We start from the raw sequence: 27615 nt of genomic DNA, 5'->3' as shown, positions 1-27615 counted from the left end.
CGTATAATCAAAATTCTCATTGAACGAAACAATGCATCAGCCGAACAATAAACTAACACTAAAAAGACCAATAATAATATTCAAATATTAACATCCAGCAATAAACCCCGGTGTTATAAACCCAAGACACTTCGAATGACCAATGTAATTTATAGATTAGACAGTGAAAGTAAAAGTTATAAATTCATTGATTTTTAACTGTTGTATTGGTTTCAAATTTTGGCACAGGGCCAGTAAGTTCGGGAGATGGGGGTAAGTCAATTACATCGACTCCGGTATTCACCTGGTACTTGTTTTATTGACATCGAAAGGATGAAAGGCTGAGGTGACCTTGGCGGAATTAGAACTCAGAACGTAAAAACGGACGAAATGCCCATAAGCATTTTGCCCGGCATGCTATCGCTTCTGGCAGCGCTCTGTCCTATTTTCTGTTATATTGACCATATAAGTACACCACACAATTATCAAGTGCAACACACGTTTCACACAATGAAACAAAGCTAGATAGGAATATTAATAGAAAATCCAACTACACAACAAACAGTTGTTCTCAAGAAAACAAGCTTATTTATGGGATCAATACTCATACCACAAACTAAAGTAAAATAAAACACACATCATAAATAGGACGAACATGTGAATGGTGATGTTAAATTCTAAGGGAAAAGTGCAGGTGAACTGGTTAGCAGATATAGGTTTTGTAAAGTAATGAACAATTGTAAAAAGATAGCTTTTTCTTTAAAGTAAAAAATGCAGTAAATATCACTCATTGTGCCTCCCTTCCTATATGCGGACATGTGTAGCCTCTCTTGTTCAACTTGGCATGACTGGCTAGCAGTATTTTCGCTAAAGCAGGTCTTTAGTAGTAACAGTAGTCTTAGAAACATTCGGTCATGTGTAAGAACCTATTGAGTGCCGTTAAACAATTCCACAAGTTGTCTTTCTTTCAGATGCAGAACACTGACGTCAAGCTATCCATCAACTTCACCTGCTGTCAGATTTTAAAACTTTACGGCTACTGAGATTAATATCTGATTTTTCATTTACCATAAAGGTAGAGACAAAGAAAGGACAGACAAAGGAGTAGAGGGATCGAATGAAATGACAAGATTAAACATTAATGATATATAAAATCGGATGATGATGGAATGAGGGATGGGTGCGATCCCACAAACCACGTTCCACCACTGATCCCTTTATGAGACTTTTATCTTCTCCCTTAAGCAGGTACATCCACTCTCAACATGCTTGCCACTTTCTTCCATCTTTTCTCATGTGTACTGAGTGGCAAGCGTCTCCTCTCCAGCCTTATTTTCATTTTAAGATGGAAAATAATAAAGTTTACTAAACCGAGGCTGGAGATGAAGACGCATGTCACTAAACCTCTCATGCGTGTCCTCCACACTACCCATTTTTCCACATCCACTACAGAGAGAAAACAAACCTTCCCTTCCCTGTTCAGAGAGGACGGTGGAATAATCTTTATTATAGACTCGGAAGACAGTGGTTCGTTTCCAAAACGTGATAGCAGCTGTTCAACATATACCCAAAATTCCGAAAGTTTCGGACACTGCACAAGTGCATGCAGAACAGTTTCACTACTCTGCGAGCATCTTGGGCAAGGGAGCGAGCATGAAAAGCCGTGCTTGGCGAGTTTATCTCGAACTCGTAAGGCTCCTCGGTAACACAGCTAAGCCAGTTACTTTTAGAAGCTCTCCGTAGACCTTGTCCCAAATGTTCTTCGGAAATGTCCGGCAAATTGACCATCGTCGAAGCCTAGGATTTCCCTCAGCGCGTCGTCACACTTGGCCTCTACCAACCCCCTATAGAATGACGAGGTGGAACCCTCGCCGCCGGCAGTACCCGTCTGGGAAAGAAGCGCATGTTCCTTAAAGTGCTGTGTACAAGGGAGCACGTGGTGTGTACAGTTGTACAGGAAAGGCTAATTTTACATACGTGTTTTCTATAGCCAAATGTATGCTACATCTAAAGAAGGGAGCATTAAATTTGGTAAGTATTCTTCTATTAGTTTAAATGCAAAGGATACTCTTTAGTCTTACAGGGCTGGAGAGCTTCCAACACAGTGGGGCTACTAATAATGGAGTTGTTTCCCCATTGTCTTTTTTTTTGTGCAACATTTGGTTATGGCACAGGAGAGCTAACAAAACCCATGCTCTGTCCTGATAAATGGGGAGCTCAGGCAAAATCTTTAGGAGTAAGGAGTACCGGTAAGAATTCTTCTGTGTGAATAGCAGTGAACAATTCACTGAAAACCGTTTTGGAATTCGTCGTGAAGAAGTTAATTATTTTATCTCTCTATTTTGTATCTGTGTCCTATTTCTTTTTGTTTTGATCCGAATCTGTTTGAACTGCTTTGACTGGTCAATAGATTTTGCAACTTGGTTAATATCACACTATTTGTTTATCCGGTTTTCTAGCAGCAGGGAATGTGAGGCTAGACAAAGGCGTGTCTATCTTGATCGAACTGTCACCTTGAAACGTGATAAAGTTGTTTCTCAATAGTCTGTAAATTGACAATATAGGCGTTCTTTAATATTTGTTTTTGTGCGTCATTTATAATTTAGGCGTGTCTTAATAGTTGTTTGCTGTCGCATCATATCCAATACAACGATGTCATAGCTAAGTTTTTTTCATTTTAATCCTCTTTTTCACGAGGCAAACACAGATTTGCAAAGCTTAAATACGATTTCGGATACGTCACAGATTTTACATCATGGAATTTTTTCCACAGTAGTTCCCCAACTTTTAGAATGTCGTGAAGTCACACTCGGTGAAGAAATACATAAAAAGGTAGTGAATGAGGTAATTTCTTTTTTTAACTATTAACACCCGTCTCACTTTGAAGGTGTGGTTTACCCCAAGAACAAATGACTTAAGACGGTTTTGATGGTCAGGTTGATTCAAAACACATAAAAAACAACAGGTAAAAGAGTAAATTTCACCTTCAGAGTGAGACGAATGTAACAAGAAGCTTGCCGTAAATAGAGGTGTTACTCATATGACATGAATAAATGGTACAAAATACGAATATACAGAAAGAAGATGAGATGTGTATGCTCGATACAACTAAATTCTGTATATATGTGCATCACTTACAACAGGGTTCAATATCGCTGACCACTACATTTATATTTTTTCTCCTTGTTTCATTCTGTGTTCCTTTCAGTTGAAGAGCGTAGCTCGAAACGTTAAAGACTTTCTCTATTCCCGAGCGTTAAACTAATACATCCTTTTGTTGTTTACACCACCTGTCCTCGTCTGTTGTTGTTTTTTTCGTAAATTCTCTCATATACATAGTATAGCTTTGTTAAGCTATACGCAAGCAAACTAGCAGAGACGAGAATATATTTATCAAAGGTTCATTACTTTTCGTACATGAGGGCTTAAGTCGCCAGTTATTTCTGTTTAGTCAATTCAGATTCGTTTAACTCTCACTGCAAACATTCTTTTGTTCTTCTTCTTCCACCGAAAGCCCCATTCGCTGCTGACCAATTTCCTTGTTAGCCCGCAGCGAAGTTCCTGTCTACAGTTCGTCTGTCATGAATCCTGCCCTACATAGCTCCCCACTACAACTGTTGACTATCATTGGAACCAGGAATGCGTTTTAATTATCTTGCCCATATGTGTGGTTACTCGATTCTTTGGTGACGGTAAAGTGGCGGGTTGTGCCGTTAGAGCCAAAGTGTACATTCTGCAAAGAAAGTGATGTGACGGCAGTGCGGTAGACTCTGATCTCATCATCTGTCTGTTGGGTTGCAGCTAGAGCTTCGTAATCCAGGCCTTCTGTTATTGGTGCTAAGTAGGTGTGAGAGCAGGTAGGAGCTCGAGAGAGTGCTTTGGCAACTGGGTTGCCCTTTCCAGCTATGTGTTGGATGTCCGTGGTGTACTCAGAAATGGCTGATAGCTGTCGTTGTTGGCGTGCAGACCAAGGCTCCGAGAGCTTACTCATAGCAAAGGTGAGTGGTTTGTGATCTGTGAAGACTGTAGATGTGTGGCCTTTTAGGAAATAGCGAAAGTGGCGGACATCTAGATGGACAGCCAGTAGTTCCCTGTCGAAAGCACTGTATTTCTGTTCACAGGGTCGTAGTTGTTGACTGATGAAGGTGAGTGGTCACCACTGACTGCTGATATGTTGTTCCAAAATTCCTCCAATTGCTGTGTCGGATGCGTCAACTGCAAATGCAGTCCAAGCTGACAGATGAGGATGGGACAGCATGGTTGCTTGAGCCAGGGCTTGTTTTGTGGATTTGAAGGCTGAAGTCATTGTGCTATCCCACTCCACCTGTCTTTTTGAACCCTCTTTTGACAGTGCCTTGTATAGGGGTCTCATCACTCTTGCTGCAGAAGGGAAGAAGCGATGGTAAAAGTTTATCATGCCTGCGAATTGATATAGAGCCTTGTTTGTGGTGGGGTTTAGAAAGGACAGGATAGCTTTCACTTTTTTCTGGCAAGGATACAGCGCCAGCACTTGTGATTCGATGTCGCAAGAAGTTGATATCTGTCGCACAAAAAACGCACAGCTAACTTTGTGTTTGTTCGACATGGCACACAAGGAAAACCCCCTCCAGTCACCCTACGATGGTCCATATTAAGTCATATATCCGGGAGATAAAACATTCCAACTCTTAATTGGTGGACAGCAAGACACAGTCTCTATCACTAGATTGAAATTGGCCCAACTCGATATTGACAGCCCCATTCAGGTAGCTCAGCCACCAAACAACTACGACCCCCTGAACAGAAATACAGTGCTTTCGACAGGGAACTACTGGCTGTCCATCTAGGTGTCCACCACTTTACAGTCACCAAAGAATCGAGTAACCACACACATGGGCAAGATAATTAAAACGCCTTCCTGGTTCCAATGACAGTCAACAGTTGTGGTGGGGAGCTGTGTAGGGCAGGTTTCATGACAGACGAACTGTAGACAGGAACTTCGCTGCAGGCTAACTAGGAAATTGGTCAGCAGCGAAAAGGGCTTCCGGTGGTAGAAGAACAAAAGAATGTTAGCAGTGAGCGTTAAACGAATCTGAATTCAAGGACCTACGGAAATTAGTGAAGGCAGCTGACAAACATTTTTTTATCCAGTGGTATCATGGTCAACGCCATAGGGTCAGCCCCGAGACAGGGTAGGGTTAAGTAAGATAACCTGTTCATCTACCATGCAAAGTTCGGGAAAAAGACTACTGTACCTACTGCACACACATTTCACATGTTTCCATATCCTGACATGTACAAAAACACCTTCATGCGCGCACCAATACGTATATACATGCATGTGCAGACCCATATACATGCATACATATATATATATACACACATGCCCTCACACTCATACGCACATACACATACATGACCTCTGACATACTCATGCACATGCACAGCAACACTAATGCACTCACACACTTGTCACCTCACCTCTCTCCACCCTCCTGCACACAACATATACACGTACAAGCACACACACACACCTGTGCATACTCACTCGTACATGCTCACACATACATACACAAACACATACACACAACAATACCAACACACTCACACACTTGTAACTGCGCATACACTGTGTATGCAAACATGCATACATGAATATATGTGCTCACATGCACTCTCACATACATACACAATCACATGCATATAAACATCCACACCCATACACTCATCACCTTGCCTCTTACTACCAAATCAAACCGCGGTTATCAACCCGTTCAACACCACTCCTTTATGCATACAACACTCACACAAACACACCCACCCGCACATACACACACTGGCCATGTTGGCACTCTCTTCTCTTAAAATCCATTTTCTCTCTCTCTCTCTCTTTCTCTACTTTTGGTCACTTCAGTCATAGATTGGACTTTTTTCCTTCTCTGGACTTTTTTCTCCTTCGGTTATTTCTTCTGTCCACTTTCTCATGAAGAGCCATGCTTGAAACATTATACGCCCATTCTTTTTTTTCTCCATCTTACACTAAGCATCAAGCTAACTTCCATGACCTTTTGACTTTTGTTGTTTTGTTAATTGTTATTTTTAATTTTCAATTTGCTTAACATATAAAACACACACACATGACTGTCATTCAGTTTCCGTCTACCAGATCCACACACTAAACTTTGGTTGGCATGAGGCTATAGGTGTCAGCTGCATTTATAGTATGCCTGCAGCACATTGAAGACACTACAGTGAAGATTTTCCCAATTAGGCTCAAATTCTCCAGATGCCTTGCCACTCTTATCCAACCAGTTCTTGATATTGTCCATACATTGCATTCTTTGCCGGTTTGCTTGCATTTTCCTTCTTTTTTTTTATGTAAGTTAATGGCAAGAAGGTGTATCTATTTATAAAAAGAAATAGGCTGCATTTCTGGTAATCTACTGTTATGAGCGTTTAGTTATTCTTGTGTTGCTGATAAAATGTTATTCTTGTGGAATGGACTTCATTGACGAGACTGGGCAGAAACTGTGTCGTTATTGAAGGTAAGCAATGAAAGTTGTCATAATAACTGGGCGAAAAAATTTGATCGATGAATTCAATTATCTTGACTCTGTTATTTTTTTGTATCCCAGTTCACTCTCTTCTGATCTGACTCTGTATTTGATTCTTTCTACTCCTGTGACTACTGCAACTGGCGAATATGATATTTCCAAATTTTGGCAGTTTCACAGGAGGAGATAAGTCGATTACATCAACCCCAGTGTTCAACTAGTACTTATTTTATCGATCCCAAATGAATAAAAGGCAATGTCAAAGTGATGCTATCATTTATATTGTATTCCTAACAAAACAAATTAACATTCTAAAATTTTAAATCTCCATTTATTTACCTCCTGCATTTTACTTGGTTAATAAACAACTACTTCAATTTAATCTACTTCAATTTTATCGATCCCAAAAGGATAAAAGGCAATGTCAGCACTTTACAATCTTCTGATTGTAAAGTCAGAAGAAAAGTCACTAAACAATTTTCCCAGTGAGGTTATGATTCTGCCAGCTTGCCATCTTGCTGGCTAATATATTATTTGTTTATCCAATTTGCTTAGCAACCGTGAACATGATGTTACGCTATGTGATCTGGATGCGGTCCAGCTCCCTTAGAATGTAAGAGCAGAGACACTTGCCTGAAGGAGGTTTTATCTCTGAAGACCTTCTGCTGTTCAGCTCTTCTGAGAGTTTCTAACCAATATAATGCTCTTTTTTCTTTTTATAAAAATACATTAGAGTGTGATTCACCAAGGTTCTGGCTGCTATTTCTAGCAGGTTGAACAATCACCTAAATGCCCTCGGATTAAATTGAAGTAGGAATTGTTTATTAGCCAAGTAAAATGCAGGAGATAAATAAATAGAGATTTAAAATGTTATAATATTGATTTGCTTTGTTAGGAATACAATGTAAATGATAACATCACTTTTACTTTTTCACTGGAGTTTATGAGTCAGCTAGATTGTTTCTATGTGGTTGTTTGACTTGTAGGAAACAGCAGGGAAATGTCACACAAATCACACTCTGTCATTTGAAATTTAATAATGTCTCATTGATTTACTATGCTTGCAAAACAAAATAAGAATTTTAAAAATATGATGGAATATTTTACAGGTTGTCCGGAATTCTCGGTTTTTCACAATTTGTTCTGATGACATCACATTTTTATTTTTTTAAATTCAATTTCCAAAAATAGGTTTGCGCAGATATTTTCGGTTTTGTTTTTATGAATATTTACAATGTTTGCTTTGTATAGATTCGATTTAAGATTTGTTAACTCAATTTTCCTTCACAGCTCTGCATGATAGTTTTTTATTTTTTGCTTCTTTGTTTCGCTTTAGCTATGTGTAAGCTAATCGCAATTGCGATCAGAATGGTTAGAGTCATTGTATATTTTAACTTTTGGTAATTGGTGGGGGGGGGTCGGAATAGTTCACCCACGTAAGTTGAATTTTCTGTTTTGCCAGGATTTTTCAGATTTTGTTTTCTGCACCACACACTTCAAAAAGAGGATAGCAATAAAAAGAAAAAAAAGAAATAATTCCATAATTTTTTAAACATCGCTGCCCTCCACCTCGTACCTTCATGAAAGCCTTCACTATTAAAAATTTTTTCCCCCTCTTATCATTATTACATTCAATATTCAGAAACACATGTAATTCAAATTATTTGAGGGAAAAAAAATTTTTTATCCATGTATTTTAAACTTCGCTTCACTCCAACTAAAAAAGCAACCATAATTACATTGCTTTTCTTTTTGTTTCCATTTGCTTTATGACACAAGGCCAGCAATTTTTTGGGGAAGAGATAAGTCAATCACATCAACCCCAGTGCTCAACTGCTACTCGTTTTATATGCCCCGAAATGAGAGGCAAAGTAGGTCTTGGTGGAATTTGAACACAGAGCATGAAGATGGATGAAATGCTGCTAACCATCTTGGCCAGGGTGCTAATGATTCTGCCAGCTGGCTGCCTTAGTCATTTTATCATATATAAAATGGTTAACTTGCAGTTTACAGTTGTAAAAAACGGGAAAAGTAAAATATCCCCCCAAAAGTCTGGAAGTGACAACTATGACATAAAAAAGTATAAATCAATTCCCTCATTGTGCCAGGCCCAGCGGCAGCTTCAAGTATTGTAAATTTTAAAGATGTAAGGGTGACAGGAAAATGTTACTTGACTGATGTCCCCAAATGCACATGCAAAACACTTTGGCCCTGCATAAGGCAGTGAGTATTGCCAGGAATCATCACCACTTAATATCTGTTTTCCAAGCTGGAATAATTTAGTATGGTCTCTTCATCATTGGAGGTACCCTGTGCAATACCATATTATTTATTTCAGCTTTTTCTCATCATTACTAGAGTTGGTTGTCATCTTTTTGATATGAAAGCACCAAATTCACTCATAAGGAATTGATTGGCCAGGAGACCATTGTAGAAAATTAAAGAGTCACATGATTGGACTGAACCCAAAATCAGTTCTGCAGAGCCAACTGCTTAACAACATCTCTATACACTTGTGCCCATATACATGTGTGTGTATGTGTGTGTGAAGGTGCATGGCTTAGTAGTTTGAGCGTGAGGCTCATAATCATGAGGTAGGTGAGTTTGATTCCCAGACTGGGCTGTATACTGTATTCTTGAGTAAGACACTTTATTTCATGTTGCTCCCATTCACTCAACTGTAGAAATGAGTTGTGATGTCACTGATGCCAAGCTGTATCAACCTTTGCCTTTTCCTTGTATAACAACAGTGGTGTGGAGAAGGAAGGCTGGGATGCATGTGTGATTTCTGGTCTTCTATGACCAACTTTACCTAGATTTGTGCCTCAGAGGGTAACTTTCTAGGTGCAATCCCATGGTCATTCATAACTGAAGTGGAGTCTTCACCCATATATATATATATTTTTTTTGTTTCTCTGTCTATCTCTCTCCCTCTCTTGTTCTTCATACTTTCTGTTTTTCTCTCCCACCCTTTCTCTATTCTTCTCCTCTCCCCTTCATCATTCCCTCTCTCTCTCATTCTTCCTCCTTGACTCTCTCATTGTTGACACGTGACGAAAGGGGATCTATCTTTCTATCCATTTCCTTCCTAAAGAAAAGACGTGCCTTTGCCTGTTTCCTCTCATGGCTCGTCCTCCTAGCATTCATAATAATTTTTCTATCGTCTTGACTCAACAGCCCTCACCATTTGTTTTTACTGTCTTGCTCTCACTGTCCTGTTTTGTTAACACTTTCACCTTCCGCAAAAATCCCAAATTTTATTTAATTTGCTTTGCGGCAAGGACTGTTTCAACAAAGTTGCGTATTGTCCTTACCTTCGAAACGCAGAGTAGATGAAACAGGGACAACTAAAGAAGGGGTTTACTCTTTATGTTGCATGTCTCGTTTCTCTGTTTGTTTTTTTCATTGTTCGAAAAAATGTTTGTTTTCTATGTTTTTGTTTTTATGTTTTCATTTCTCATTGTGTTTAATGTTTTTTTGATTTCCTGTACCCATATATGCATGTATATATACATATATATGTAGGTATGTACATATATGTATGTATATATGCATATATTTATATATTATTTATATTTATATATTATTTATATTATATATATATATATATATATATAGCAGAAACGGGGATACTCTCTTTTTGCTGCCAAGATGCCTCCAAACAAGTCTGGCGTATGACAATAGAGTTCGTAGGGTTGGCCATCCAAGCCTGGCGACTTGTCTCCTGTACAGCCTGCCATAGCATCTTGTACATTTGCGGCTTTGATGAGTCTTTCACAACACTCTGCCTCTCTTGCCGAGAGTTGTAGTAAGCCTTTATATATATACATATATATATATGGCATGTGTGGGTAAGAAATTTGCTTCCCAACTATATGGTTCCATGTTCAGCCCCACTATGTGGAACCTTGATCAAGTGTCCTCTACTATAGCTCTAGCTTGGCCAAAACCTTGTGAGTGGATTTGGTAGATGGAAACTGAAAGAAGCCTGTTGCATATATATATATATCTATCTGTGTGTGTGTGTATGAGTGTTTGACCAGTCTTGTCATTGTCTGTGTTTATGCTCATAACTTATCAGTTCAGCCAAAGAGACAGGTAGAAGAAGTACCAGGTTTAAAAAAAAAAAATTGTAAGTACTGGGGTTGATTCATTTGACTAAAAATTCTTCAAAGCAGTGCCCCAGCATGGCCGCAACGACTGAAACAAATGAAAGATAATTGTATCTGCATAAATGAGCGTGTGCCACAGTGTATGTGTCTGTCTGTGTCAGTGTGTGTATGCGTACTTTGTTTACTCTAATATAATCTTCCTGTAGATTTATATAAGGAAGATTATATTGATTAAGTGATTAAACAGATTTAATCAATTGAATTAAATAACCTAAATTGGAGTTGAATCTAATAGTATGGAATATTCAAAACTGAAGTCTGCAACATTGAAATTTTGATTAGATTATTACAATAAACTAATCGAAATTTCAGTGTTGTAGACTCCAATTTAGATTATTCCATACTGTTGGATTCAATTATTTAATTCAATTCATTAAATCTATTTAATCAAACAATTATATTTACTCTATGTTGTCAGCCGCCCTTCTAGAATAACAGCAAAATCTGTCTCAAATTTCACCCTGCCTTAGTTTAAATGGAAGGACATTTAATTCTGTGTTGACTATGACTGCTGAAAAGACAAGCTGTTTGAGGCTGGAATGATTTTTTTCATGTTTGAAGGCTTCAAAAACAAACCCTTTTAAGTTCCACATTTTATTATGTCTACTGGGATGTATAAACACTACAAAGCACTTTAAACACTGTCGAATAGCTTTAGAAAGACATCTTTTTTACATATGGACCTGACAATAATAATAGAATTCTAAATATATCATATGTTTAACTCTAATTATAAAATGCTCAGTCATATTTATCTCATTTTATCTTCTTCTATTTGCAAATATTTGTTTCACTCATAGGATTATAGCTTGCAGAGGTGCAGATATCTAGAATGACATTCTCTCCAGTAATTATATATAAATATGTACTTATTATTAATGTCAGGAGAAGAAAGATATGCGGGGCCTGCCGAATATTTCATCCTCTCACTCCCCCGCCTCTCTGTTTGTGTAAAGTATTTTTAAAATGGCAGTGTATCTTAGTATATAAAATAACAATGTGCTGAAAGTCCACTATATGAATGCAAAAATCGTATGTATATCAGTGCAGGCATGGCTGTGTGGTAAGAAGTTTGCTTCCAAATCACACATTCCAGGTTCAGTCCCTCTGTGTGGCATCTTGGGTAAATGTCCTCTACTATAACCCTGGGCTAACCAAAGCTTTGTAAATGGCTTTTGTCGCTGGAAACTGAAAGAAGCCCATTTTATATCATCATCATCATCATACATGTGTGTGTGTGTATTTGTATAGATCTCTCTCTCTCTCTCTCTTCTTTTTCTCCATTCTCTCTCTCTCTTTCTCTCTCTCTCTCTCTCTCTCTTTCTCTCTCTCTCTCTCTTTCTCTCTCTCTCTCTCTCTCTTTCTCTCTCTCTCTTTCTATATATATATATACACACACACACATTTGTGTGTGTGTATGTATGCATATATGTGAGTGGCTTTGTGTTTGTCCTCCACCACCACTTGAAAACCTGTGTTGGTTTGTTCAACTTAAGAGACCAGTAGAGTAAATACCAAGCTTGAAAACACAAGTACTGCGGTTGATTTGACTAAAACCCTTCAGAGTGGTGCCTGAACATGGCCACAGTCCAATGACTAAATAAAACAAACAAGAAGCAAAATGTAAGAGATGTTTGTATGCATATATTTATGTCATTATATCTCTGCATATATAAATATATATTTCATGGTTGTCTTTAGACTTCCAACTATTTTACAGTTTTCAAACTAACCATAGAATTTCTGCAGATACTGCTATTATAAGTCATATTTATTTATAAATTCATTATAATAGTGCTTAATAATTTTTTTTTTGTCACTTAATCTTTTAAGTTGTAACCCTTTAGTATTTAAACCAGCCATATCCAGCTCAAATATTCAACCTGTTTTATGTTCAAACTGGTCAGATCTCTACTCTCACACCTACCTTACAATGTCATTCTAATAATATATAATCATATCAAAGTTTCAAAAGTTACAAGATAACGAATTATTAATTTAAACAATGTGAATAAATAAGCCTTACATTTGATGAGGTAACCTGAATGTTAAAGAGTTAAACTGGCAAAATCTAGCTTCAGTACTCAACCTGTGTTATGTTCAAGCCAACCAAATCTGGCCCATCAAACCCCGCTACAATGTAATTTTTAAAAATAAACAATCACATCATTGGAACCTCAAAGCTGTGAGATTATGCATGATTGATTCAAAACAATTTGAATAAACAAGCATTACTTTTGACAGAGTTATCTGAATGCTAAATAGTTAAGTGAACACACACAAGTTTTTGTTGTGCCTTACACCCCCATTCCCTGATGAAATTCTGAAGTGAGAAATCCTATAGATAATGTGTTGAAATTGCTTTGATCTTCAATTGACAGCTATGTGGTTTAGAGTGGTAGCCATATTTGTGTCTTACCTTATCTTCTCCTGTGCATTTTACATACTGTTTGTGCTTAACATTTTACTATTTAATTGTAACACCACATGTCCTTTTTTTGTCTACATTAATATCTTATTTTATTTCTCAAACACCTTTTTGTTCCTTTTATCTTACTTCTCTCTCTCTCTCTCTCTCTCTATCCATCTTGTTTGTTCATCTCTCTGTCTCTTCTTCTCTCTCTCTCTTGTAACTTTTCCCACATTGCCTTTCTGATTTCCTATGGAGCTGGAGGGTTAGTGAAGTCGGTGGAAACACCATGTGATGAGGTGGAGACAGTGAGGGGGTTTTGTTATTTGGGTGAGAGGGTGGATGTAAGTGGTAGATGTGAAGCTGCTGTGACAGCAAGAGCAAGACTTGGCTGGGTGAAGTTCAGGGAATGTGAAGCGTTATGATATGGGAAAAGGTTCTCATTGAAGACGAAAGGAAAGGTCTATAGGAGTTGTGTGAGAGCTGCAATGCTGTATGGGAGTGAGACATGGTATTTGAGAGAGAGAGAAAGAGAGAGATGACAATTTTGAGAAGAACCGAGAGAGCACTGCTGAGAGAAATGTGTGGCGTGAGGCTGTTTTGATAAGAGGAGGACTGAGGCTGGGGTTGGAGGAATCAGTGAAATGACTGGCAAGGACGAATGGAGTGCAGTGGTATAGGCATGTGTTAAAGAGGGATGAGAAGCATATTATGAAGAGCGTGCTAGTGTTTGAAGTAAATGGACAGCAAAAGTGAGGTAGGCTGAGGAAAATGTGGAGGGGACAGGTGGAGGAGGAGACTAGGAGGGTTGGCTTGAGAAGGGAGGATGCCCAAAACTGGGCAAGATAGCGAGATGATGTGAGGGCAGATGCTATGGTATTGAGGTAGATCTGACCACCCTCGTTAATGGGGACAAATCCCGGATTCAAAATGAGGGATGATGTTGGATCCATGTGTGTTTTTTGAACTTGGATTCATCGCCTGTTAATCTCCACAATATTTCTTTCTTTGTTCAAGGAATATCGTCTGACGATCAGTATCTATTTTCCTCTTAATTTCAACAATTTTTCTCTTTGTGTTGCATTTGTACACGATTGTTCCTGTTTTTTTTTTGCTTTTCTTTCCACACCAGTCAATAGACTCTCACTTTTTAATAATAAATGTCATTTAAAACAGCAACCTGGCAGAATCATTATCATGCCAGACAAAATGCTATGTGGAATTTCATTCATCTTTAGTGTTCTGAGTTCAAATTGCACCGAGGTCAACTTTGCCTTTCATCCTTTCTGGGTCAATAGGATAAGTACCAGCTAGACACTGGAGTTGATATAATTTACATGCCCCTCCGCTAAAATTGTGGGCGTTATGCTAAAATTTGAAACCAATTATGTTATTTTGTTTTGTTAGCTGACTGACTAAATAATTTATTGTACCTAATTTTTCCTAAGTGTTCATATTCTTGTGTCACATTTTGTTGACCAGTTCTTCTCGCACTCTTCCTCTGTAACTTTTGCTATAAATCTTCTGGCATTCTGAAGTGAAGATTTCTATTCACAATGTCTCAAGACAGCTTCGATCTTCAGTCGATAGATGATGAGGCAAGAGTAGCATCCATATTTGTGTCTTGTCATGTCCTGTACAATTTACCTGTTGTCTATTTTGAATTTTTCCTCTATTTGATCATGAACCACTAGTTTTTGCCTATCTTTGTGTGTGAGTATATTTAAATGTAAGAAATATAGCTCAGTGGGTGGGGTATCGACCCAAATGCTCAACTAGTATTTATTTTTATCGATCTCTGAAAGGATGACAGACAGAGTTGACCTCAACATGAAATTAAACTCAGAATCTAGAGATGGACGAAATGCTACTAAGCATTTTGCCTGGCTTGCTGCCTTTTAGCTGCAAAAATATTTTGAAATATATTTTACATAACCCAAACTCAATATTTTGGATACAGCGAGTACGTATGCTTATTATATCAATAATACTTGATTTGGAAGAATATTCAGTGTCCATGGACATTGCAGGCCCTCAATAAAGAGATTGATCATATCAATGATTCATTTAAACTGGTAATTTTGAAAGGCATAAGCAGAAAGGTAATTCCTGAAGGTTGATGTACTTCAGAGGAATGACCAGGTGTATCGGTTAGAGTTGGACCAAACTGAACTGAGGTGTTGGCTTGTGATCTATGAGATGAGTACTCAGATGAATATAATCAACTAAAACCTATGAAGACAATACTTGGGCATGGATATGACTGAAACTAGTTAAAGAAGAAATTAATATACATAAAAACATTAAAATGTTTACGAGAATACTGATTTACGAAAATACTAAACCACTGTCACAAGATATTCTTGGAACATAAAGATACAGGTGTGGCTGTGTGGTAAGAAGCTTGCTTCCCAATCACATGGTTTTAGGTTCTGTCCCACTGCATGGCACCTTGGGTAAATGTCATCTACTATATCCTTGGGATGACCAAAGCTTTGTGAGTAGATTTGGTAGATGGAAAATGAAAGAAGCCTATTGTATATATAGATATATGTATATTTGTGTGTCTGTGCTTGTCTCCCCACCATCACTTGACAACCTATGTTGGTGTGTTTACGCCCCTGTAAACCAGTGGTTTGGCAAAAGAGACTGATAGAATAAGTACTAAGCTTACAAAGAATAAGTCCTGGGGGTCAATTTTCCTACCAAAAGGCAGTACTCCAGCATGGCTGCAGTCAAATAACTGAAACAAGTAAAAGAATAAAAGAATACATATTTGCATACATACAGGCACACATGTATGTATGTGTGTGTGTGTGTTTGTATGTACGTATGTATGAAGTGTAAGTGTGGGTCTATGTGTATGCATGTGTCATCATTTTCCTTGTCATCCATCTTTTAATGTCTGTCTTCCATACTGGCATGGGTCAGATGGCTTAGCAGTATTGAAAAGAAAGGAGAATTGCTTTGTGGTCTATGCAGCAATGTTTGCTTTGGTATGATTTCTCTGGTTGGATGCCTTACCTAATGCCAGTCACATTATTTTTGTACCACCAGCACCAGTGTGGTTGCCAAGTAACTTGTAAGACAGGTGAAAACCAGAATCAGTACAGGCTGCAACTGATTTGTTGCTCCACAGTGCTTGAATTGAAATCTCTTTGAAATATTTTGAAAAAAAGCGTGAGCAAAGTAGGCTGAACATAATCTCTGTACATTACTTGAATATGTATTATTCAAGTTCCTCCAAAACTTCCCTAACATCTTGCCTACTTTTAACTAATGAGATATCATAATACACAGCTCGACAAATGTTTTGAATTCTGTATAGAAATTAATTTTGCTCTGAGTGAAATAAATATTTGTGATACTCAGTCAAATAAATATTAGGAATATGCACACCTACTTCTAATGATGCTGAACATTAACGATCCATTATGAAAATACTTTGTTGCAAGATCACACGCAAGAAGCTAACACAGATTATATTGTTGTCAGTGCATTCTCTTCAGGTGAAGTCTGTATACTTTGTGTATCATTTTCAAAATTATACATAGCTGTTTTGCAATTCAATTATTGATAGATATCTGTGTGTTTTAATATGTATACACTTTTACATGTAGTTACTCAGAGATGGGTACATTAGACAGATGTATGAATAATTCTCTTTCTTTTTCATATTTATTTATTTAAATACATGTTTCTTAAAACATTTTCATGGTTGAAAACAACAAATTTATAAAAAATGTAATTTTAATGATATATATATTTTTTTTTTGATTTTCTGAAAGACAGTTGTATCATGTAAGTGAACTGAAATTACTTTCATAGAGAAGAAGAATCTTGAAGACATTGATTGAGAGGATATGAATTGTTACATTATAGCACATAGCAAGACTTAGAATAAGCATAACACTATATGCATGAGTAAAAACTACTACCACTACTGCTGCTTCTGGTGCTGATGCTACAATGACATTTACAAGCAAAGATATATAGTGTCAGGATTGACCCTAGGTTATTCCATAACAACGCATATTGTAAAGAAAGGCCTTTATCTCAGTACTTCTCATTCTGTCTGATATAAGGCCTCCTCAAGACATCAGTGAATTTTTTTTACCTTTCCCCTTCACACATTATAAATGAGAAGACGAATGGAGTTTCTATCCATATAGTTCTTTCATCTGCCACTTTTTCAATCCTCACGGTTATCTGCTTCTGTTAGAAACACTGCTTTAACCAATTTGCTTACAACAGTACTTGAGAAAATATGATTTATCTTACGTTCTTACTCTGAACAAAGAGAAACCCTTCCAGTCATCAGGTTCTTTTACTCATCAACTCAAAGCAACCAACCGTAAGCTCCTTTGTAGAGTTCTCTAAACACCACTGCAAATTACCTTAATTAATATATCTTGTTTAATTAGATTCTTTTGGAAATGCTTTTCACTGTGCAAGCTTTAACTAAGGCAAAAATTGAGCATAGTGCCATAAACTTACAAATGCTCCTTTGTAAGTTTTGCTACTGCTGAAGCCACTATTTTCAGCTGAGTTGTGTTTGTCATATGTGAGTGAAATGCCTTGACAACAGACTTAGTATAACGCCAATGATGCAATTCAAGCTAGTAACCTCTTTGCTAGTTGTCTAATATCTTATCCACTCAACCATATGCAGTCTAATGCATATATATATATGCTAATTAGGAATACCAAATAAGGTTTCTGTGTTGAAAATACACATAGAGTGGCACTTGAATTCATGCTTACAAATTTGTTATATGTACAACAGGAAATGTATGGAAATAAAATACTGAAATAATACGTCAGCGCCATTCTTAGTTGATAGAACTTTTGTTATTGAATCTTACTGGCAGGAAAGAATAAACAATTATTAGAAAATAGATACTGAACACAATAGAAATAATTTTCTGTTAAAATTAAAAGAGCTTTAACTATTTTCATTGATCTTAAAAATATTTCAATATAAATTGGAAGTTATTTGCTATTATAAGATGTAAAAATAAATTTACTTTCTTCAAAGTAAATTATAGTGCAGCATTCAAATTTGAGTCTGTAATTCTTTGACCTTTTAGATAAAGATATTTTGGGAGCATTATAAACAAAACTTTAGATTGTTCTGTAGAAACTATCAAAGTTCTTTTTCATTCACTAATTTTCTATAATTTCAAAATTGGCCTTGTTAAATGCCTTTGTATGGAGGAAAGAAAAAGAAAGTAGTTTAATATAGTGTTGATTGCTAGTGAAATGACAAAAACATAGAACGTTGAACTAGATAGCTTACTTAGTTCAAATCTTGCTAGTTCATATCTCCCTTCCAGCAACAATGAAAGATTCTTTCTTTCCTCTGTTCTACTTGCAGCAGATTGCCATAATTTATTGAAAAATGGACAAAATGTCTTGCGGTACATAGTTAGATCTTTTTATGTTCTGAGTTTAAAACCTGCTAAGGCCAACTTTGCCTTTGGTCCTACTGAATCATTGATGAAATAATGTCCAGTACAACAATTATTATATATTGTGATTATACCTTTTTCCTAAAATGCACGGCCTATGGAAATCATTATAATTACTGTCAGCATTCTTGCTGTTATTGTTATGGTAGTGGTGGTGGTCATTGTCCTCAATCTTTTTCTTCTTCTTCTTCTTCTCCAGCTAGAATGAGAGAGTAATGCATACTATCGAAGTGACAATGGGGTACAAATATACAAAGCCCAATATGTCCATCATGACTACCTGTCTGATAAGGGCACATACATCACAACCACATGTGCATGACATGGTGATCTTATGACATATGATCTCATGACTGTATGTTCTGAGTTCAAAATCGACTTTGCCTTTCATCCTTTTGGAATTGATAAAATGAGTACCAGTCAAGTACTGGGGTTGATGAAATTGACTAGCCCCCTTCCCCTATAATTTCAGGCCTTTAGTAAAATGGATTATTTTTTTATAGAACTGAAATAACTTTTCCGTATATTGTGATGGCCCTACACATTTTGTTTTGATATTCCTCTGAAATAAGCTTTGCATTTCATCTTATCAGGGCTAATAAAATAAAATACCACAAATGTATTGAAGTTGATTCAATTAGGTAAACCTTCCTTCTAAATTTCACACTCAGTGCTTGTTGGCTCCATGATGTGCTTGTATTAGAAATAATTATTTAGGGCACTGAATTTATAGAAATATGAGAGCACTGGACAAAATGAGTTATTGTGGTATTTGTTCTAGCACTTACGTTTCTGAATCCAAATCCTGTTAAGATTAACTTTTTTTTCCTGCCTCTCCCTCTTGGAGTTAATAAAATAAAGTATTGGGTCATCCCATAAATAAATCGGTTTTTTAATACTTCTTTTATTTTTCAAAATTAAGATAAACAAAAGTTCTTTTTCTAATCTCAAATATAATCTCCTTCATTTTCTACAATGCACTTCCATCTTTTTGGTAGACTTGCAAAGCCCTTCTTCCAAAATTCATTTGTCCATGACGAAAAATACTCCTCCTGTACTGTTCTGACCTCATCTACAGAATTCATATTTTTTGCATCCAAATAATTTTGAAGACTACTGAATAAATGATAATCAAATGGGGCAATGTCCGGCAAATATGGTGGGTGGAGCATTGTTTCCCATTCAAGCTGCTCCAGCCCTTGGAATGTCATCCTCACTGTATGTGGCCAAGCATTATCCTGATAGAAAAACACCTTTCGTCTTGAAACCAAAGATGGTCATGTTTCTTCTATCACTGACTTAAGCTGCTCACCGTAGGTCTCCTTTGTTGTCATTTGGTTTGAGTTTAAAACTTCGAAGTGGACTAAACCTTTCATATCCCACCAAACAGATAACAACACCTTACATGGGTGAAGACCTTCTTTAGCCTAGAGTGCCAGTGTTTCTCCTTTCACTACCCACTGTCTTTGGGGCCTGACATTTTTATAGAGAAGCCATTTCTCATCACCAGTCACTGTTCAGCCCGAAAAAGGTTCATTTGTGAGACATGACAGCAAAGAAGAGCAAGCATTCACTTTCTGGGTGCGATTAGACTCAGAAAGTTTGTTAGGAACCCATTGACCCAATTTGCTGATTTTTCTGATGGCAGGCAGGTGTTGAATGGTTGAATGACCAAATCCAAGTTTCTCAGCTACTTCCTCAACAGAGTTTGCAGGATGTCCCTGTTGAGCTCTACAGATCTTCCAAGCTGAGGCTCGTCTTCTAGGCTGTAGTTTCTGACTTGAAATTTCTGGAACCACCATTGACATTGGCTTATGCTAATTGTCCGATCCCTATATATTGCATTTATATTCCTTGCACTTTCCATTGTGTTGCTGCTTATATCGAGCTTATAAAGCAGAATATGCCGAATATGTTCCTATGTCACTTCCATTATAGCTTTGGGAAAACAACTGTTAAAATTGAACAGCACTCTTGAAAACTTGTTCTAAGAATAAGTGCAAGGTAAAATTACTACCTGTTTCTATAGCAAGTTGATGCAGGTAGTTTATCCCATCCCCCTCCTACTTAATTCATGCAATTGAAAAAAACCGCATGATTTATGAGATGACACCATACTATTCAAATACTGGAGCCAATTTAATTGACTACCCCTCTTCCCTGAAATTTTTGGCTTTTTGCTAATATGAGAAACAATTGTTAAAGAACAGTAGATTGTCAGAATTGTTAGAGTATCAGCATTTCTTGTAGCTGTCTTAATTTTGAGTTCAAAATTCAGAGGTCAGCTTTGTCTTTCATCCTATTTGGCACAATAAATAAAGTACCAGGTTATTGATTATTCCATCCTACTGCAAAAAAAAAAACCAAAAAAAAAAAAAACCCAAAAAGAACAATCCTTAGGTCTATATTGAAGGTGATGAATTGGTGGAATCATTAGAATGTTGGATATGAAGTAGCTTGTGGCATTTCTTCCACTTCTTTATGTTTGAAGTTCAAATCCCATTAAAGTCAACTTTGTCTTTCATCTGTCTGGGTTTGATATAATATTATAATGGTAAAGTACACTTGTTGATTTAATTGACTAACCCCTCCTACTAAATTTAGGCCCCATATCTGTGCTCTGTGTTAGAAACAACTATTAGTGAGCAGCTGTTGGGCAGAATTAGCACAAGGTCAGACAAAATGACTAGAGCTATTTATTCCAGCTCTTTCTTTATATTGGGAGTTCAAATCTTGCTGAGATAAACTTTTTCAGTCATCCTTTCAGGCTCAATAAGATTTAAGGGATGATTTATTCAACTAACTCACTCCTACCAAACTTCAGGCCTTGTGCCTATGTTTGAAGCAATAATTACAAAAGGTGGTGTATTGGCAGAAGCATTGTTGTTGGGAAAAATGCCTTGCAGTATTTATTTTGGTTCTTTACATTCTGAGTTCAAACCTAGCTTTGGTCATCTTTATCTTACATAATGTACCAAACAAATATTGGATCAATGTAATTGACTCATTCCTTCTATAATTTCTGGCCTTGTACCAATGTTAGAAATTACTATTGTTATTATTGAATTAGATAAGAATCTTATTATTAGTCATGGTTTTGTCCTTTTCTATAGCTTCCCCCATAATTGTTTATATAGCTGGTAATGTTTATGTCAGCATTGAACTTCCTCAGTGTCTTGCTCCCTCAGTGTAGCTTTTCTGTAGGTTTGTCCTTGATCTTAATCTCTGAGATTTCAGAAAATGCTGGAAAGTTATATTATCATCAGCAAATATTTTTCTTTCTTCAAATATTCGACCATATATTAAATCAATCCACTGAGGTAGTTAGCCATAAATACAGTAGTACAACCTGCTAGAAATACTGACAACACTTCTTCAAGTTTCACTTCATAATTTTAAACAAGGAAGGAAACATTTGATAATTTCATTCAAAATATATATTAAAAAATAAATGATCATGGCTGGAGTTCCTTTGATCAAATGTCTGTTCTGTTAGGATTAACCTGAACCAGGGCTAAATAGCAACAACAACAATGAAAACAATTATATTAATCATCAACTAATTGTTGTATTTCTCTCATTACATAAATGATCTTATTTTAGATTTTAATGTCCCATCCATTAAATATGCTGATACTCACTTTACTGTCTGGTATTTCAGTATTGAAAGGTGGCAAACTGGCAGAAGTGTTAGCATGCTGGGCTATCTTTTGTGTTCAGATTCAAGGTTGACAAAATAAGAAAGTGTTGACTACTGGGGTCAATGTAATCAATTTATCCCTGCTCTCAAAATCGCTGGCCTTGCACCAAAATTGAAAGCAATATTTCAATATTGAATATTGCTGTGAGTGATGAATTGGCAGGATTACTAGAGCATCAAACAGGACACTTTATGGTATTTACTCCAACTGTCTGTACTCTGAGTTCAAATCCTGCTAAGGCTAACTTAATAAACAAATTAGAATTATTGGGAACGATTCTTCTTCCTGTCTCTCTTGGAATCAGTTATATTGCATACTGAGAAGAGATAAGTAGAAAGCTTTGGCACTGACCCTTTCTTTAAGAATGTTAAAAGGTCGATGAAAGGTCTAGCAATCTCTTCTCATAGAAAAACTGCAATGCTACTGAAACTATCATATTGCTCAGAAGTAGTATCATTGTCCAGACCCATGAAGAATCTTATTTCTTTATTGCCCACAAGGAGCTAAACATAGAGGGGACAAACAAAGACAGACAAAGGTATTAAGTCGATTACATGGACCCAAGTGCATAACTGGTACTTAATTTATCGACCCCGAAAGGATGAAAGGCAAAGTTGACCTCGGTGGAATTTGAACTAAGAACGTAGCAGCAGACAAAATACCACGAAGCATTTCGCCTGGCGTGCTAACGATTCTACCAGCTCGTCGCCATGAAGAATCTGGTTGAGCAGACCTGTGTTAAAAAAGATCACTTGTACCTGGATCATCTTTATTTGTAGTTTATCTAAGGCTACATTAGTGAAGGTACATAGCTCAGTGTTAGAATGTCAGGCTCACAATCATGTGGTAGTGAGTTTGATTTTTAGACCAAGCTGTGTGTTAGGTTCTTGAATAACACATTTTATTTCACGTTCTCCAGTTCCTTCAGCTGTAGAAATTAATTGCGATGTCACTGGAGCCAAGCTGTGTTAGGCTTTGCTTTTTCCTAGGATGACGTTGGTGGCATGGAGAGGAGAGGCTAGTATGCAAGGACAACTGCTGGTTTTCCATAAACAACCATGCCTGGGCTTGTGCCTCAGAAGGGAACTGTCTAGATGCAATCCCATGGTCATTCATGACCAAAGGCTACATTATCACAAGGCTACATTATCCAGTGTCATCTTCCATTTGGTCAACATGATAGAATGTAATTTGGAGATGAGGAAAAAACCCAATTCCAGCTGGTTGATTAAACATGTAAAGGTTACTCCAGTGGCTGTGGTCATGATTCTGGTGTCTTATTTGTTTATTTATTTAATCTTTTTTTTTTATTTTGGCTGTGGTGATATTTCTACTGCATGTATGATGCTTTAACCATAGAGCTTGATACATGAAGCTCTATACATATGAGCTTTTTGTATGGAAGTTCATGCATATAGCAATATAGTTGCCATGAAGATCAACCCAGGTCATTCTAAAATACTTGGCTAACACTGGATTTGGCAAACCCAAATAAGCTTTGCAATCCATGAATAGATTTTCTACCTGCCAGAAAATCACATAAATAAATAAGTAAATAAAGAAATAAAGAAAGAAAGAAAGAAAAAAAGAGAAGCAAGAAGTAAACAGATTAATGTATATATACCAGAACTGATACAATGAACCGTATTAAGCTGTTGCAATATTGTGAAGAGTGCACAGAAGGATAACAGTGTCAGACCACCACCGCCACTGCCGCTACCACCACCACCACCACCATTTAGTGTCTATTTTCCATGCTGGCATGGATTGGACTATACCATAAATGAGTTTATAGTATTTTGTTTCATACCAATATGTCACGAGTTTAGATTTGGTTTGGACAGGCATTGTCTTTCATCATTCTGGGGCTAATAAAAGAAGTACCAGTGATATGCTGCAGTGTATTTTGAACCGTTGTGTAGTCTCATGACCTACAAGAAATAGCAGTCTAAATCTCTTTTAAATTACACACTCTGCTTATCTTAACAAAAAATGGGATACTCATGGTCTCTGTCCTAAATTTATTCGATCAGAGTTGACCTGGGGTTAGACTACAGCTACAATAATAATAATTTGAAATTTTGGCACAAGGCTAGCAATTTCAGGTGAAGTTGTAAGTTAATTACATTGCCTTCAGTAGTCAGCTGGTATTTATCTTATTGATTCCGAAAGGATGAAAGGCAAATTTGACCTGAGCAGAATTGGAACTCAGAATGTGAAGACATACAAAATATCATTAAGCATTTCATTCAGTGTACTAATGATTCTGGCAGCTTGCCACCTTCAAAACCATAATAATATCAACCAATTATACAGGACTCCAACAATAACTGGCTCAAGACTTTTCTACTACTCAGTGTTCAATAAAGGAACTGCTGTTTTTTAGGTTCTCTGCAACCAATAGTTGTGAAGAAAACTGAAGGGCATTTTTATAAATTGAGGAAGAAAATATATCACTTCAGGAACAAAGTCACTGCTACATACCTCTGGAAACTTGAATATCACTGTGTGAGAAAGACTCACTGTAAATGACAGAAGAGTTATTTTTCCCTAGGTGATTGGATAAGTAGCAATAACTAAGATAATGATAGCAAAATATCTAAGGGCCTAAGGGTAGTCTTGAGAACATTATTCAACTTGATGGAATTTATGGACATCATCCAAATACTATTAGGTTTTGCTTTTGTATTTCAAAGATACTGACTTATTCATAGACCATACCAATATATTTCACATAAATAATCCAAATATTTCTACTATATAACCACAAATACAGCAGTGTTTGGACAGTCTCCATAAACGAAGCTAGACATAGCGTATAATATATATATATATATGTGTGTATGTATGTATGTATGTATGTATCAATTCTGAAGAGAAAATGACATTTTTGCTTGTATTTTTATGTTCAATGTATTTTTATAGAAAGAAAATAATAATGATAATAATCATAATAATAATATTAAAAATAATAATAATTACAGTAAAAATAGTAGTAATAATAATAATAGTAAAAATGATGATGATAATAACAATAGCTAGTAAAATAATAATAATAATGATAATAGTAAAAATAAAGATAATAATAATAATAATAATAGTAAAAATAAAAGTAATGATGATTATGATAAAAACAACTCTATTACAAATTGTTATAATAACATTTCTTTGGAATATTCCCAAATAGTTTTGTTCTCTCATTTGACACAGATTATTGATAATTCAGTGGTAAAGCAATATCCTTATGTGAAATCTTAGCTGCTACACTGAACTAACATAATGGTAGTCTCCAAACACCAATAAAGTCTCTCAATGTTGACCTTTCGTAGCTTGAGTTGACCGATTTTTACATTTTCTTCTTGCACTCATATTGTGTCCTAATGGTGACCTTCAATTTGAATATGTTATGCTAATATTGACCTTAAGACCTCCATCAGTCAGAGTTGACTAAGTAGCTGCACATGGAAATTCCTCTTCACAACATAGGCTTGAATGACATTTTCTATGGAAGACCAACAAATTATCTATTATGTAGCAAGTTCCACTTCCCTAACCGGCACTCCATCGACTACAATGATGAGGGTTTCAGTTGATCTGATCAACAGAATAGCTTGCTCATGAAATTAATGAGCAAGTCACTGAGTGCTCCACAGGCAAGTATACTCTTCATTTAGTTCTCAGGGAGAGTTAGCATGACACAGGATATGATCAGGTTGGCCCTTTGAAATATAGATACTATTAATTTTTGCCAGCTGAGTGTCCTGGAGAACTGTGAAATGAAGTGTCTTTCTCAAGAACACAATGCGCTGCTGGGTATTGAACTGATGACCTTATAATTGTGAGCTGAATATCCTAACCACTAAGCCATGTGCCTCTCCCCTAAACTACTGATAATGCCTGAGAGAAAGGCAAGGGTTGATTTAAAGTGGAACCAGTATGATCACAGGAGGCCTTCTAATGAAAAAAACTGAATCAAGTAATGTAAGGTATTTAGTCCATTGCTCAATCCACAACTCTTGACTAGTATGTTATTTTATCAAAATGGAAAGAATAAAAGACAATGATCAATCAGCAGGATTTGATCTCAGCATGTAAAGCAATGATTTCCAACATTGAGTATATGCCCCACTACTTGGGCCTGAAAAAATTGTGGTGGGATGTAGTGATGTACTCACCAAGCACAAGGTACTCATTAAACTGATTCACTTTTTCTTTGTAAGTCAAAAAGGTACTTCTTTTCGTACTCAGTACTTAAAAGAATTACCAGTAGATTCTTTTGTATTAAATAATTGTGATACAATATTAAAAATAAGGTTGTTTTTTTCTGACCACCGGTGAGGCATACATTTTTCTGGAAAGTTATAGTGTGGCCTAAGAGAAAATAGGTGGGGAAACACTTGTGTAAAGAGTCAGAAAAAATACTACCAGGCATTTTGTCCAACACTCCAATGATTATGTGTATACAACTAAAAATTATGTGTATACAGCTAAAAATTAGCTGCATATATTGATCCATTGGTTTGAAATCACAGTTTATTTCTCTAAGAATAGACGTAAACTTCCTGTTGACAAAGAGTCCAGAACTCCAACTAAAGAGTTTAAAACCCACAGAATTGTCTTCCCTTACACACACTTCCTATTTTGACACCACACTTCCTACTTAACACATAAACTTTTATCCCCTCTCTTGTAAACACAACTTTTAATTCCATGCATCCTACTCTTTCTAATAATTATCTACATGGAGTACCATTGAACTTTAAAAGCTCAAAGACAATATAATGTATTGGTATATTTATTTTTTTATATATTATTTTTTTTATATGTTTTTTTTTTTTTTTTTTTGCAAAAAACATTTTCATTCTCCCTCTTCTTGAAAATTTGGCATGCAATGAAAGCTGGTTAGAAATCCTTTTGAAATCCTTTGTAATCCTCCTTATACACATCTATATTAAAATATGCTTTCAGTTTAGCATTCTGCCTTATTATTATTTTTTATTTTCCTATATATATATATATATATATATACACACGTATTTATGTATATGTGTATTTATATGTACATATGTGTGTGCATATATATATGTATATTTTATGTTTGTGTTTTTCTTAGCTGTTAGGTGAAAACTGGTCTTGGTTTGTTTAAATCTCCCATAACTAAAACTTTAGTACTGGAATCAATTTGTTTGGCTAAAACCCTCCAAGACAGAGCCCCAGCTACATTCTAATGACTAAAACAAACAAAAGATGAAAGCTAAAAATAAGAAGGGGCAGTTAAGACTTTTGATAAGGTTGCAAGATGCAACGAAAATTTTAAGAAAATAAAATGAAAAATAAGTGGAAATTTTA

At 36.3% G+C, this 27615-nt stretch overlaps 1 long non-coding RNA gene across 2 annotated transcripts in view; it reads left to right on the top strand.

Annotated features, from left to right (window-relative positions):
• Positions 1 to 262: 262 nt before the first annotated feature.
• The window catches only part of LOC128249930 (uncharacterized), a 49577-nt gene continuing 22224 nt past the window's right edge, over positions 263 to 27615 (top strand). The window contains exon 1 of one of the 2 annotated variants that reach the window (XR_008266077.2): positions 263 to 2823. This is a non-coding gene — a long non-coding RNA (uncharacterized LOC128249930). Of the gene's footprint in view, positions 2824 to 26893; positions 27050 to 27615 lie in introns of those variants that run through there. The other variant, XR_008266078.2, reaches the window with a different exon arrangement.

The sequence above is a fragment of the Octopus bimaculoides genome, chromosome 18, assembly GCF_046866305.1.
Source record: "Octopus bimaculoides isolate indiv1 chromosome 18, ASM4686630v1, whole genome shotgun sequence".
Taxonomy (NCBI): domain Eukaryota; kingdom Metazoa; phylum Mollusca; class Cephalopoda; order Octopoda; family Octopodidae; genus Octopus; species Octopus bimaculoides.
The sequence above is the reverse complement of the archived record's forward strand: the minus strand, read 5'-3'. Positions and strand labels throughout refer to the sequence as shown.